Below are 16,631 nucleotides of genomic sequence, written 5' to 3'. Positions count from 1 at the left end.
CCCCCTACTTTTGTAAAAAAAGAGGTGGCCAAAAGGACTGGGACTGAGTCTTTCATTGCTAGTAAATTGAGACACAGGTCACCTTGTGCAGCTGATAGGTTACCAAACTAATTTACCAAAATAGTTCAAGGATTTAAGCTATTTCAATTTCGTGTTTAGAAATCTTTGGGACTTTTCCAATTGAATGATTTGCTTGAAATTGTACATACCAAAGGGGACATTGTGTTCAATGATGGGTCTGATAAGGGAAGAGTACAGTGGTAAGATTAATTATTTGGATCTTGAAGATAATCCTTTGGAAATTATGTGGATTATATAGAAGTACTTCCTACCTACATTGAAAGTATGATGACTATAGGAAAGAGAGTTGCCTACATAAGTACATATGTCTCTTATGACTGCATCTGTCTGAACAGGACTAGCATTTATAGCATTTGAGGTAAAATTGTATTTATTTATTTATTCATTTATTTGACATTTGTTTACCAGGGTGGTCTGACTGTGTCTACAGAACCCGTTTTCAGCAGAGGCCCAGGGAGAAATGCTTCTCATACATTACAATAGAAATACATTACAGTCCAAAAACAATACAAGTGACATGAGAGATACGCAAGTTTTTACTGCCCAACACTACTGTGATGCATTTTTTTTTTATTTAGCTTGGAAATCAATTTAGGTACATTCAGTATGTGCATATCCTAGCCTTTGTCGAAGCTGTTTAGCATGAGAGGAAGCACAGATGATACTGTTCTAAGGATACTAGTGTGGAAGTCTATAAAATCAATGTTAAGCAGGACCATAGATACTAGTGTGGAAGTCTATAAAATCAATGTTAAACAGGACCGAGGATACTAGTGTGGAAGTCTATAAAATCAATGTTAAACAGGACCGTATATACTAGTATGGAAGTCTATAAAATCAGTATTAAACAGGACTGTAGAAACTAGTATGGAAGTCTATAAAATCAATGTTAAACAAGACCGTAGATACTAGTATGGAAGTCTATAAAATTAATGTTAAACAGGACCATAGATACTAGTATGGTAGTCTATAAAATCAATGTTAAACAGGACCGAGGACACTAGTGTGGAAGTCTATAAAATCAATGCAGCACAAGTCCATGTTCTACCTCAGTAGTTACCATTTTACATTCAAAGAGCAGACCAGACACTTTCACAACTTGAGATCTACTGGACTGCCAAACTGCAAAACAATGGACATCAAAGTGGTTTACATTAAGTTTGGTGAATTTTTCAATAGTACTGACTACAAACATGAAACTCTTTTTTGTTTTCTTTCAACATCACTACCGTATACACTACTATTCCATTTCTTTGTGGCAGGAGAGTATAACGTAGCATGTTTGATCTGATGTCTGGTCTTTATCTTTTTTAATATTACAGCACATTCCTGTACATCATTGTGCCTTTATCATGTGCAACACATTTGTGCACACCAGACTTTTCTTTTTAATATAGTGAAATATAAGCACTGATATGAAGTTTGATTTAATCCCTAAATTCTGGTTCCAGTAGGAGAAATAATGACACAAGACGAAAGAAAATAATAAGTCCTTCAAGAAGAAGGGATGCGTAGCAAAAACAGGGACATTTCTAATTTCCTAACTGTGATTACGTTGGTTTGGACATGTGCTGAGGAGGGATGCTGAGTATATGGGGAAAAAGATGCTAAGGATGAAGCTACCAGGTAACAGGAAAAGAGGAAGGCCTAAGATAAGGTTTATGGATGTGGTGAAAGAGGACATGCAGGTGGTTGGTGTGACAGACCAAGATGCAGAGGACAGGAAGGAATGGAAACAGGTGATCCGCTGTGGCGACTCCTAACGGGAACAGCCGAAAGTAGATGATAATGACTGTATGATAAACTGGCCACTCCAAGGTGAAGAAACAGTCATTCTATTTTCAATTTATCACGAAAAACCAGCTTCTTGTCATCCATTAGTTAAGCAACGGTTAAACTATTGTAATAGAAAAGTTGTTTAGTGGGCTTATTTGACATTAGCACTAGAAAGAGCATGGGTGAAATTACCTTTTTTCCCAACTCACTTTACCTTTTACCCACCGTGCTTGTACTACCTTAGAATTAGTATATTTTAATAATTATATAATTAAATTATATATACTAACTCTGAGATTGCAGAATTCCTGGGGAAATGAAATATCCTCCTCCCAGGGATTGTCAGTCTCGCATGGCTATTAACTATCACAGTCAACCAAATATGGTTGATTAAACAGATGTTGACCAAACTCCCTGTCAACCAAACCAACAGACCCCCCCACCCCATATCTATCTATTTGTCTATCTATCTATCTATCTATCTATCTATCTATCTATCTAGCTGTCTATCTACCTATCCATCCAGCTTTACATATATGTATGTATTATATGTATCGTTTGAGGGTTCTTATATGTATCAGGTTTAGATCTTAGTTAGATTCCCTTGCAAAAATGAGGTGTGTTTTTGTGTCTTCCACCCCAAGTCCTGCCAAGGTGTTAGACATTATAGGTTTGTTTAGTCTGATTACAAGTAAATACGAAGTGGTTATTCATACTAAATCTATTTTCCATATTTAGTGAGAGTTAAAAGGTGAAGCTGAAATATCTGAGCTATTCTTCGGGAGCTAAGCAGATCTTAGAATATCTGAGTAATCTCTATGCATGACTATTGCAGGACTGTAGTTTGTTATAGATACTCACAATCTAAGTGAACTTCAACTGCTCCATTATTCTTCAAGAAAATAAACAATATTTGTTCCCTTCTATTAATCGTTGTGTATATTACAAACCAGGCATACACAAATCACCAAGAAGTAGTTTCGCATTCATTAACTTGTAATCAAAATGAAAAGATGAATATTTAGATGCAGGCAAGATAGCTTGTGATTATTTCAGCTTAATAAATTTAAACATAACTGTGAAAAGGAATTTTTGTTAGAGCACAATGGTTACAAAAGTGTGCGTTTAGACTGACTCTAAGTGCATATGTTTGTTTAGAGAGACAGAGATATTCCATGCATATACCAATTATTCAATCAACACTGAATAAATGATCACAGCACCACTCAGTCCTAACAAATGATTTCATACACCAGTAGCAAAAATCAATTCATAGCAGTTGCAAAATAAAATTTAGCAGCAAGCTATATCCTGTATATTTGACTCATGCATTTACCTCTTATCTTATGTTAACTTTTAAGACTATAGCTTTTACATTTGAGTCATGTATTTACCTCTTAATAACTACTGTATTTATTTAAAATTTGTTTACCAGGAAAGTCCGACTTGGAATAAAGCCATCTTTCAGTGGAGGCTCGGAGAGAAACACTTTAAACGCATGTCTTTGTAATGTGGGGCGAAACCAGAGTACCCAGAGAAAGCTCACATGAACACAAGGAGGACATGCAGACTCTGCACAGAAGGCACCCCAGCAGAGAATCAAACCAGAGAACCTCTTGATGTGAGGCGACAATGCTACCACTGCATCATCCAATATCATGTATAATGGAGCTTTTCTCCCCAGGCCTCCACTGAAGATGGGCTCCTGGCCCAGTCAGACAATTCCTGGTAAACAAATGTAAAGTAAGTAAATAAATAAATAACGGTACAATAGCAATGACATAGTTAATGAGGTGAGTAACTTACACTTTTGTACATTTGAGAAAATAAATAAATCAGTGCCAAACTTATACAGCTACATTAAATTTATTAAATTTGCAATATTCTACACATACATATGCATGCATTCACACTGAGTCTAAGGATCTAATTTATCTATAGCTTTGGACACAGTCATAGATTTATATAGCTAGTACCAATGTGATGTGTAAGATGAATATATTCACTTATTACCATTTTCCACCTGCCTATATTAGTGATGTATATTACAGGGAAGGCTTTGACACTACAGTTATTTGCTACTACATATTTTTCTTTGCTACTATATCATATTTACCTTTAAATAATTTTTTTCCATAGATTTATAGATTAGTAATAGGCTAACTACCCTTGCGAGCAATTTTAAGTCTAGCCAATTACCCCTTGTAAGACTCAAACCCTCCACCTTGTGTTTGTAAGGCAAGCACTTTAACCATTAGGCCACTCTCCCAACTCATATGTGATAGTGTACAAATGTTCCCATAGGAAGAAAAGCCATGTGGCAAAAGATGGCAGAGAATGAAAGCCTCTTAAGACATATATGGTGCAGCTACGTAAAAAGTTCCAGACTTTTAATAATAACGTGTATGGTTACACACTATCAATTACAAAACCTGCCATTTTACTGGATAAAGTTTGCTACAGTTAAATGTATCACTTAAAAATATTCAGCAGTAACAATAGTTAATAGCAACCCTGCTTGCTGTAACACCTCCTATTTCCTTTTGCCCTCAAATAAAACTTTAACTGTACTTTTAGTTTTCACTTTCCACTTGCCCTTATAGTAAACACTGCATACCAAGCAGCTTACAAGAAAATCATCCATTTTAGAAAAGCAGCCAACCTGTTCTTCCATGAAGTGCAAACTACAGAACAAATAGGCTGTTCTTTTATTACAAGCAGGAATTCAAAAGTATAGGCAGCCATAAAAAGATTAGATCTTGTACACATTTTCTGTTCCTGACTGACTGATATTTTATGTCAACATATGAAGGTTATGTTGGGTCTGTGCATAATTTGTTAAAATATTCTTTGTCGCTCCGCTGAAGGAAGAAAAAAGAACATTGCTTCCTTGAGAATATCTCTAAATGGTGAATATTACTTAAGTACATCTTTTACGATTTTCTGATCTTGAGTCTTTGCTAATAAAAAATGCATTTCAGTTACATTTTATATAGGGAATTCTGCTTTACTTACTGGTGTTAACTTTGATAAAAATGTTTACATTCAACTGTCCTGCAGCATTTATTTCCATATCCAGATTTCATTCTTTACTTCTGACATCCTCCACTCCATCTAAAGTCTCTTTTCCATATGTTTTCACATAAGCTCTTTATTTTTAGATACAGCTGCTATATACTTAATAACATCTAACTTTTCCTCAATGGTCTAGACCCCTTTATTAATCATCCTTTGCTTTAGCTCAATATATTCTCTTAACCAACCTCAGCCCTCACAAAAAGATAGTGTATTTGTTGCCAGAAGTTGGCGTACTCATCTGCTGCATGATATGTCCTTGTGAATGTTTCCAGAATGTGGAATGTTCTGCTACAGTTTACTTTAGTGTATAACACATTATATGCTGATTCACGGACTCCAACAATTACTACTATAATATCACCTACTATTGTACATATTCCATTATATTCCTTAACTTATTATCAAATATTATACAGTGCTCTATTTTCTACATGTATCTTGTTTGTATATTTCTTGTATATTTGTATACATATTTGTTACAATTGTACACTGAACACTGATTGCTGCTTTCTTGAAGCTTTTCTCTGTAACTTCTGTTAAACAGGTGGTTTTCAACTCAAACAGGCATTCACAGTAAACATATGTAAATAAATAAATATAATTATATACATTCATATCTCTCAACCTCTCAGACCAAGAAATCTGGACAAAGCCATAAACAATGGGGGACAAAGGCACAAAATAGGGACAATTTTAAAATTTTTTTTTTACAAATGCAGAAGTTTATAGAATAATAGGTTTTATATTAGCATGAATTTTCTGAAGGGTATAAAGTCTGAATCTCAACTGTCTGTCATTATTTATTGAATTCAATCCTGAATGCCTTGCCAATGATTTGCCAGAAAACAAAAATTCAATGATCAAAACAGACCAAAAATATGAGAAAAAAATATGGACATGCTGCAGAAATCTGTACAGTTAAGAGGTATGTATGTACTGTCCTGAAGTAATTAAAGTGTGTAACTTATGAAAATAAAACCTTGTTCAGACAGTTTTGTTTGATTTAAATGTCATTTTTGTAGTGGTATCATGTGCATTTAATAGTCATTGGCTACATTTTTGTTTCCCTAATAAATCAAACTTCGTCTAGAGCTCTCAACAGGTGTCTATTCCATAGTGTGTTTTACAAATGAATGCATATTTTTTTCTTTTCTGTGTTACTGTTTGAGAGCTGGTTTAGCTAACCTGCTCTGTTTTATCTATCTGTTATCATAGAAGTTTACTTTACCATTGAAATTATTAGTTACATGAAATATACTGTCTATGAGCATTTATAGTTTGTGATTCATACAACACATTGGTTTGTAGTATTGCTCCACATGTAACACATTTGCAAATAGTGCTGGAAGATCGGAAGGTTGTTGGTTCTATTCCTACCCCAGTTAGTTGAATTAATTTCTAATAACAATAATATGCCAGTCTGCTGTCCTTCAGATGAGATGTTAAAGTGACCCCATCTATCTGAGCTGGTGGTAGCTTAAGTGGGTATAATTGATCCCAGAGAACTTATCGAAAAAAGTGCATGGGACATTCCCTTCTTCTCTGGTAAACATTTCTCTATTCAGTATGAATACCACCTCAGTTTCCCCTGAAAAGAGGCCACTGACCCAGTGAGTCAAACCAGTCAACATAGTGTAAATAAAATAAATATAAATAAATAAACCTATGAACCTAAATAAATTAATTAATAAACATTTTTAGGTTCTTGCTATTCTTAAACTAAGTTTATGAAAATAATATTTTCCTATGTTATTCACTGCTAGGAGATAGCAATCACTTGTGTAAGATGACTTTACTAGATGTAAATTTGATCAGGGGTTTAGCATTGCAACAGAGAATTACCTTATAGGCAATATGTCACAAAAAGCAGTACAGAGCAAATTATTATTCGTAATGATTCATGAGGGTCAGCTATCATGACATTCTTGAAGTGGGAAGTACCTCATATACAGCTGGTTTACTACACATGGGAGCAACAGTCAAATACAGCACTAGTGAAAATCAATACAATTGCATCTTATCAGCATTCTTATTCTGCTGACATTAGCTGCATGTAAAACAGAACAATTACTGCCAGTCCATCCTTATCACTATAACATGGTTATAATGCCCCAATGAATCTAATTGCCTGTACACATTTAAACAAGACTAACTACTGCCAAATTAAAAGTTACCTGTGTTGGAAAGGATATTGTGACTTATCATAATAAACCCACAAAACTTAATCAATTTTACTAATAAATTGTATGGTAAGATATGCTTTATGGCATTAATGACTCTCTGGGAACAAGGCAAAGCCTGACTTACCATTATATTGTACTGTTTTGTTTTGACTTTAAATGGTCTACATGATGTATGTCTTGTTTGTAGTTTTATTCTGTCCCACATTTTATCCCATAGTAATAACAGTAGGAAAAGGATATCAAATGTTACAACACCAGTACAGTACAGAAGTTAATTGGGAACATATTTTCTGGGAGTGCAGTGAGCTGCCGGACTTTAAGGATTCCCAGCGGGATGCACTGATGGAGATGCTGGGTAGGTGAATTTGCATGATGATGGAAAGGATTTTTCTGAGCTATGATACAGAATCGGAATTGCCTAGACATGGTAAGGCCTTGCTGTGTCTAATTATGTGGCTGCCAAAAAAGCAATTAATAAAAAATGGAAATCAAACTCTAAACCAATGTTTTAGAAGTAGTGAATATAGTAAAAGAGATAAAACAACTGGAATCGAGACCTTAAGATGAAGGTAGGAGCAAACTACATAGGAAAATGGGAATTGTGGGAACAATACATACAGGGGAGGAATGAGTTTCAAAAGAAGGCAGGACTTAAATGGGCTATGTAATGTTTGACTGAAAATGATTGGGTAGATTGTAAGTGATGTATAATGTTTTCCACTGGGAGTGTATCACTTTGGTTTGTGATGTAAAATGCTTGCAACTAGGATTAAGTCTGGGTGGTTTGTTTTCATTTATATAAATGTATGATTGCCTATGTCACAAGTGATGGTTTAATAAAGATGTTTCTTGTTTAAAAAAGGCAGAAATTGAATAATTTATGTAATGGCGCTTAGGTTATATGATATATAGCAATATATGTGAAGCATAATATTTGTTAATTTTAACTTGTTAATACAGTTTGATTACTTTTATTTAAATGTAAATGTGCTTATGTCACAAGTGATAATTCAATAAAGGTGTTTAAAAAAAAAGTAGCCAGTACCATTGCACAAGTCGGTGACTCGAGTCAGAATTAGCATGACCCCATGAATTTAATGTTTGCAAGGTTTGTAATAAGCCAGAAAGGTTTTATCTGAAGTTATAGAGAATTGCTTCTATGTGGAAAGTTATGTGCATGGGTCAGTGTTATTAATTCTCTTGTAATACCTGCTGTATGGCTAAACATGGTAATCTCTGTATGACACAGCGAATACAAATTTTAGGCTGTTTATACTATGACAGAAAAGGTAGTGTTGTACCTTAATGGTATTACACTTCTGTTCTTCATCAACAATTCACTTCTAATGACTATAATTGCAAACTCTATCATTTGAGCACCTTTTCCATTTTCTCAGGTTTTCAAATGCATACTGAGAAACATGCGGCTTTTAGCAATAAAGCACTTAGAAAAATAAAAGTTAATCACCAGAAATGATAAATGGAACAGGAGATCATGTTACACAACACTATGTTTAGAACAAATATTCTTATTTGCAATCCATATGATTACATACTTAGTTATATGATTTATTGCTTGATGCATTTATAAATACCACTAAAATACCATTAACCATATTAATAGCACTATCAAATCTGTATGAAACTAACATACTTACCTCACCATCAAATTTTTGCATAACTCTTCATTCCCTTGTTTATCCTTTTTTATAATTCCTTTATGAGATGGCTAAAAAAATACAGCAAAATGTTGTACATGAAATATTAATACTAGCTTATGAAAGAGATGGCCTACTATGATAAAATAAACAAAAGACAGTCAGAAACATGAATGGCATGAACTTCTACCTGAACTTTAGGAAATGTTACGTGAATTGCACCTAAAGCCACAGCAGCTGAATATGACACAATAATATTAACCTTAATAGTAATAATAATAATATGGCATTTATTAGCTGTATATTAATCATACAGCACTTTAAAATGCAATGGGTAATATAAGAAATTCATAAACATCTAATTATTCTACAATATGTCTCAACTCCTGTAAGAATAGAAACAGAAAGGTACTACATACTATATTAAAATGTATTTGGCTTAAGCTGGCCAATTAATTTTTATTGTATTTTCCTACAATATATTTCTACAATTTCTCATCTGAGATGCATTATTAAATTTCCTACAGATCTATGCAATTACTTACTGCTGAAAGATGACTGATCTTTTAAGATGCTGAGTGACTTTCTCAAGATGAATTACATTTCAGCAAAGTATATTCCCTAGGTTTGACGACCAGTGCAGTGATATAACCATGTTACAGTTCTCTCCAGATAAATAATTTAGTATATAGAATGCAATTTTCTTCAAACTGTCAGCCTGGAGGCAGTCCGTGAAACTGAAGTGTGTCCCTCAACAAGTATCATGCAAGACAGCAATACAAACTGTTACTGTGAAACAAACACACACGTTTTGTAGTATCAAGTCATCTGTGTGTACATGTAATGGGTGTAACTAAATAAGGAAGTATGTCCCGTGTGAGTATATCATCTCTCTACCTGTTTGATGAGGTTTCAACATCATAAGTTTACTTGAGTACAAAAGGTAAGCAGATTTCAGGGGTCGCTGCCACATTTTCTAAGAAGAATAGGTGTTAATTTAAAATGTATAGGTAGCACAAAAGGGCACATGTGTATCTTTAACACATGTATTGTGTTGTATTGCATTTTCTGAAATCTTATTTCTTAGTTAAGAACTAGCTTAAGCTGTTACAAAGTTAATTTATTGTAGGCAAATGAAGTGAATGTAGTAAGACCTCCTTAGCCCACTAGTGCAGCCTTTCTAGCCAACAATGATTGGAAATGAAAGATGATGCCAAACATAACTCAATATCTAGAGATGATGGTTCTAGTCTCTTTCTTAATAGTCGAACAATTTTAGATTTAAAACAATGCAAAGTTAAACTGCAGGGGCATTCATTTACCCTATATCACATGACGTTTATCTAGAATAACTCAGGTAATAGTAATACTTATCTTTTCATGCAGAAACTATAATATAGCAGTTGCTTTTAATGCTGTATAAGATGAGTCTAGTAGATGTGTGTTTGAGCCTCACACATTACATTTAAGTAGTAATCTTTCTAATTTTCACTCTGCTTCAGTAACTCTGACAATATAACATATCACATACTCTGTGCTGATACAGATAGATTATGCTGATTTTAACTCTCCTTTTGCAATCAGCAAGTTAGAACTTTCCAGAAGAAAATATGTTTTCATTTTCTTACATACATAATCCAGATGTTTTCCTGTCTCATCACATTTCATTTCCTTTGTTGGATAGAAAAATAATGTTATAGTGTGATATAGAAATTCTTAGAATAGTAAACCAAGATGTCTGCAATTAATTTCATTTAAGATAGTCTAAGCTACTTTGTGAATAAGAAAACTGATTCCAGAAAATGCAGTGCTACAAATAATGTGTATTATAGATAGTGAATGTTTTCTGCTTACATAAAGTCCCCTGGTACGGAGCATGTTTACTGAATTGTTTCCTTTGGTGTATAAAACTAATGCAGTTAAACAATTTGCATGCTCAATTGTTTTCTGAAGATTGCAATGTCCAGCGTTATTCAATATCTGAAATAAGTGTTTTTTGTCACATAATTACATTTGAGGGAGGGGCTCAGGACCATGCATTGAGGCAGGCTTAGGGACATTCCTAAAAATCTGAGATATTTGAGATGTACAGGTATGAAGTAGGTACCCTCCAAACTGATATTAGATTTTTTTAAGGTTGGGGTGTTTAGAGCAGCTGTCTGATTTACCATCTCTCAAATATCATGTTTACACAGCAACTGTGTATTATATTATTATGATAATATTGCACAGTTCATACATTTTGAAAGTATGGGAGATCTATGTCCACGCCACCCTCTGACGATACACTGAGAATGTACCCGCTGCATAATAAACGACTTACGTAGCACTCTCCCGAAATAAATCAGAAAGTTGGACTTATGTCGCATTCTGCCATTTCCCCCTCCAACTGCTTAAACTCCCGTACAGGTGGGGAGACCTACAACCTGTAACAGGGAACTATTTCCATGTCATCTCGTCTGAATTCATGGGGCTGTCATCTCATCTCACTGCACCCCCGTTGACTGATCTCTCTCATACGAACACTCGCACAAACGCACACTCACACACACCACTAATAGTAAAAATGACACATAACAGTTCTTTAACTTGATTGCAAGCAAAATGACATAAGCAATGCTCACATGCTGCTCAGAACTCCTAATTGTTAACTCACTATACCTTTAACAGGAAAGGGATATGTTTTAGACATTATTTATTTTCCTAAGCATGCTGTCCAGCCTTTGCAGAGACATCAGTGATTCATTTCGGAAGCAGAAAGGATGATGAAAACAGAATGATGCTATCCAAGGTATCAGCCTGCCCTTAATGTATATCCAGATACTAACAAGCGTTGAAATCACCAAGCTTGGTGGTTCTGCCGGTAGGTCCATTTCACAGGGATCACTGGGCTGCTGTCTCTTCTCTGGCCACCGGGTTGCAGCAGACAGCTCGTCAGCACCACGGATCCAAGAAAAACACACCAGCCTAGAAAATGTGTAATAGCAACTCCATGCACGTTTAAATGATCCATAGAATTAGTATGAGAGTTCAGGGAGGATGGGGTGCTATTAACGCTCCACATGAGTTGACAGGAGAAATACAAGCACGTCTCAACACCCTTTCAGCATTCTCCACTAAAGCAGACTGATATCTTAAGCATATTTACGCATTTTGTAGGTTCAAATGCTGCGGCAGACGTGGCTGTTTGCTAGGATGTCATTCCAGAGGGATGGATTTCCATGCGTTTACTCCCAGGATCAGCAGTGGTGAGAGCGCACAGTTCGATATGGGGGGAAAAGCTGAATTAGATGCCTGTTTCACTCCAATAGCTCACGCCTATTTTTTTTCCGAGTCCCTTCCACTCTGCCTTCAAGCAGTGTCATTTTAATGATCTTACATTTTTAAAGACAGCGGCAATGAAAAGTCTATCACCACCACAGAATGAAAAGTGAACCAGCACAGGAGAAGATCCTTTTGGCTGCTTTGCCTCCATACAAACGAATCACATTCCAGCTTTGCCAAGGAACTGGCATATTTTTACAGCTTTAAGGGTGGGAGGCGGGCGTCAAGTGTCTTTTTAACTTTTTAATGTCTCCTTACCTGGGGCTATGTATAATTAAGGAAGGTGACAAATTAAATAATATTAATGATGACAGATTCCAAGGTGGTATAGAAACCATTCCCTTTTACATCTAGGTTACACACGCATGCACCTAAATGTAATTAAAGGCTTCACAGTTTCAGGCTATACATGCACCAGAGTGAATTTAGCAAAATAGAACTTAGTCCACCCCCCCCCCCCCACGCACACAGACACCACATGCACACCATATAAAATATACACACAAACACACACTCACACACTAGATATATATATATATATATATATATATATATATATATATATATATATATATATATATGACCAATACATACACACACACACACACACACACACACACAAGCACACACACCATATAAAAACACACCATATAACACGCACACAAACACAGACTTAACTCCCCGTTTCAGTCTTTAAAAATTAAAAGTGATGTCAAGCAAAAATGTAAACAACTGCACTCTTCTTAAAGACGCATTTGGTACCTACTTATTTTTTCATTACTTTAAAACTGAGCACCATCTCATTATGACCTCAGGAGAGAAAGAAGTCATTAATACTGTGAGATATCATCGGAGGTAATCTTATAACTTCTAGTTAATGCTAAATAAAATATTACTCTACTGTATACAGATTTTTACTGGCAGTATACTTGTTTTTAGTGCCACAGAAGCATGTCGCATTTCCAATTATATATGAAAAAAAAAAAATATATATATATATATATATATATATATATATATATGTGTGTGTGTGTGTGTGTGAACACACACACACACACACACACACACACACACATATAGATATATGCATTTTTTTAAGAATGTGAAAAGTGATTCGTTTGCAGTTTTACAGTTGACAGTGGCGGATTTACCGGTGGTGCTAGGGGAGAAAAGTTAAAAAGACACGTAAAAAATAACTTTATTTAGCACTTTTGTCGCAAATAGTACTCGCCTAGTGTCGCTCGTTTTTAACTTTCTTGGTTAGTGTGGTCTTTGTCAGACATGATTGAACTGTCAGGAAATGTTCCCTGTCAGCTGATCCTGACAGTCCAATCACGTTCTAAAAGCCATGCTCCTAAATTTGGGTCGGCAAGTGCAGGTGATGTGGGGCAAAGAGAAGAAACGAAAGTGTAGCTGCAGTTATGTGTAAATTGCTAAGAATGGAGGATCTGTTGAGAATTTACTTCGTCTTTTCCCGGTTGGGGGTCACCACAGGGAATCACCTGTCCGCTCTTGATTGGCAGTGGAGTTTTACAGTGTCGAGTTGCCAGCCCAACGCCCAACCTTCCACAGAAAGCACACACTCACACCTAGGGCCAATTTAGAGTGTCCAATCCACCTACAGCATTGGGATGAAACTGGAGCACCCGGAGGAAACCCACGTGACCACAGGGAGGACGTGCAGACTCCACACAGAAGGCACCCTAGCCGGGGATCGAACCAGAGAACCTCTTGCTGTGAGGCAGCAACGCTAACAACCGCTGCAGCACTGTGGCCGCCCTAGAGAATATGTGCGATTATATTTTACATGGCTAATTAAAATGCACTGCAATTGTAAGGCTAGTTGGGGTAGAATACTATTGGTAACCCTACTATTTTATAATAGGAACATGTTATTCTTAGCATGGTTGTCATCATTTGCTTAAATCAAAACCAAAAACGAAAATCAAGTTGCTTTAATAAAATCCAAGACAAATCCACAATAAATAACTCCAGTAAGCGCTTTCATTTGTAGTAAGACTTCTTCAGACTGGAAGTTAACATTCAATAACACACATTTAAACACTTTTTAAAATCACACGACTATGTAATTAGTGTTTTAACCCTTTACGTTTCAGGTACGTAATAAAGTCTTCTCTATTGTTTAAACCAGGGGGTAGCAAGCATTAAGTCTAACCTGCCAGCTATATTCCAACCATCCCAAGTCATCTTCTGGTTTTAATGAAGTGTTTAGCGTGGATTTGTCTTGGATTTTATTAAAGCAGCTAGATTTTCCTTTTAATTTTGGTTATGGTTTTGGATTTTAGTCTAAACCAACTGTTAGCTTACTGTTTTGCAATGACCATTTGCTTAAATACCAGCAAGGTATTTTTGTAATAGTCATTAAACTTTTTGTCACTTGAAATTTAGCTTGACTATACATGTGGACAGTGTTTAACTGTTGTCAATGCCTCTCAACTGTTCGGTATTTACCTGAAAATATCGATCCCCTCCCCACCTTAAAACAATATGGTAACATAAAATTACACGTGGCTACTTTAAATTATGATTCCTTTGCCTTTTGTCTATGATTGTGACCCTAGCATGCACTGGCATCATAACTCTCAACCTTCTAGCTCCAAAATGAGGAACACTAGCCCTTATAATATGGAACAAATGGGCAAAATGTGGAACACATACTAATGGCTTACTAACAGCTTCAACTAGGAAGGTCATAGGATGGTTTAAATATGCTCCTTTTACTTATAAAAAAGACCTTTTAATGAATTATTATGATTAATTTCTATTTACCATGAATATCAATGAAAACTTTCCTAATAGTGAATGTGTGACAGACCCTTTCACTGTGGAACTTTGAGGAACACAAACTTTTTAAGACCGCAAATGAGGTACATTCCTCATAATGAGGTACACTTGAGAAGTATGGTGTTGGTCACACAAGGACAGCACTATTGTAGGGTTACCCATAGCTGGCCTCATGCATAGGCCAACTAGGTGACTGTCTAGTACGCCGCTGTAGCAGGGGAGCTTTTCCAGTATTTGGTATAGGTAGACCATGATGGGTGCACTGGGTGGTGTGGTGGGGTGGCGCCATGGAGCTCTTTTGCTTAGGGCACCAGTTGACCTAAGGCTGCTCCTAGGGTTACCACCTGTCCCACTTTGCAAGGGACAGTCCCTCTTTAACGCAGTTGTGTCCTGCAAAAAAACTGAAAAAAAATGGCAAATGTCCTTAGATTTTAGAACAAAAATATTTCCTATATTTTCTTTAATAGTTGCATAAAACAGTTATTTTATATCTGAAACATCTAAATGTTATATGAAACAGAATAAGTAACTTGAATGCTACAAGAATAAGCTTTTATTTTGGCAAAAAAGTGAAGTTCTGTCCTTTATACATGCCGTGGGTATGTTTTGCCCCGCAAAAATCTGACATTTCTACAAAAAAAGTCCCACTTTGGGCATTTGAAAAGGTGCCGACCCTACACTATTGCTGTGACTGCGGTTATATATGTCTGGAGCTCTGAGACTCCAATTACACTCTACTGGCAGTGTAATCTTGAGTACTTTAGCCTTTATCACCAGCATAGCTCTCAACCAATCACAGGCAAATCCAGAGAAAATCAGGGACAATCAAGTACACTTTTAAAATATTAGTACTATTAACTTGAGACACTGACAGAATAAGAGAAGGGGGGATTAATTTACATCTTTTGAAGTTAAAGAAGTCTAGAACCCTTAATTATTGTCACTATTTACTAAGTTTAATTCACCACCTTTCCTCCAAAAGTCATCCAATTTAGAAGGGATTAAGAGGAACAGAGCTAAAATTTGAGTCAAAATCAGGAGCAGTTGAGAGGTATGATCTCCGGATTTGTGTTTGTTTGTTTGTTTTATCAGTATATCACTAAAGTGGGGCAAGACCTTAAATTCCTGAGAATCCTGTAGTGTTTTCACATATTTTCCTTTAACAACTACATGTTTCTCACCCTCATTGAGGAATCGAGTTCCTCATGAACCTGGTGAGGGAAGCATCAAATATGTCTCACTCTTCATTGAGGAATTCAGCAGTTGATTTTTCATGGGTAATTCATTTGTGTGTTTCAATACAGTTTAACTTTTTTGCTCAAGAATTCTGGATGAAGGCAAAAATAATAGGGGGAAATCTGCCAAAATCAGGGACTAAATTTAAATACTGCTTTTATAAACCATGAGAGTAGGTGAAATACTAGGCATTTGCCTTAATATGCATCTTCGGAAGGATATAGCCACCCAGCGGTGCAAACCATCCTTAGATGATTGTCACTGTTGAAGTGACACCTTGACCCCTGTGCAAAACTGGGAAAAAGGGGCTGTGGATGGATGGATGATGAATGAACCCTCAAATAAATAGCTGCAATGCTCTAAGAATTATAAGAAAACCACACAGTTTATGAGGAACAGAGAGAAACATGGTGCAGAAATCTAGACTTTTGTAAAATTCAAGACAGTTGAGAATTATGTACAGGCACATCAGTATATCATTCCACACAGG

At 35.8% G+C, this 16,631-nt stretch overlaps 1 protein-coding gene across 3 annotated transcripts in view; it reads right to left on the bottom strand.

Annotated features, from left to right (window-relative positions):
• CHST1 (carbohydrate sulfotransferase 1) overlaps positions 1-12,271 on the bottom strand; it is a 162,318-nt gene extending 150,047 nt beyond the window's left edge. The window contains exons 1-2 of one of the 3 annotated variants that reach the window (XM_044082581.1): positions 11,438-12,270; positions 8,777-8,847 (exon numbers count right to left, since the gene is read on the bottom strand). The gene's annotated coding sequence lies outside the window, so the exon portion shown is untranslated. Of the gene's footprint in view, positions 1-8,776; positions 8,848-9,321; positions 9,957-11,437 lie in introns of those variants that run through there. The other 2 variants (XM_044082580.1, XM_044082582.1) reach the window with 2 other exon arrangements.
• Positions 12,272-16,631: the final 4,360 nt, after the last annotated feature.

This window comes from Protopterus annectens, chromosome 9.part0 (assembly GCF_019279795.1).
Source record: "Protopterus annectens isolate FY-2018-M chromosome 9.part0, PAN1.0, whole genome shotgun sequence".
In the NCBI taxonomy this organism is placed as follows: Eukaryota; Metazoa; Chordata; order Ceratodontiformes; family Protopteridae; genus Protopterus; species Protopterus annectens.
This window is presented reverse-complemented; position numbering and strand designations above follow the sequence as displayed.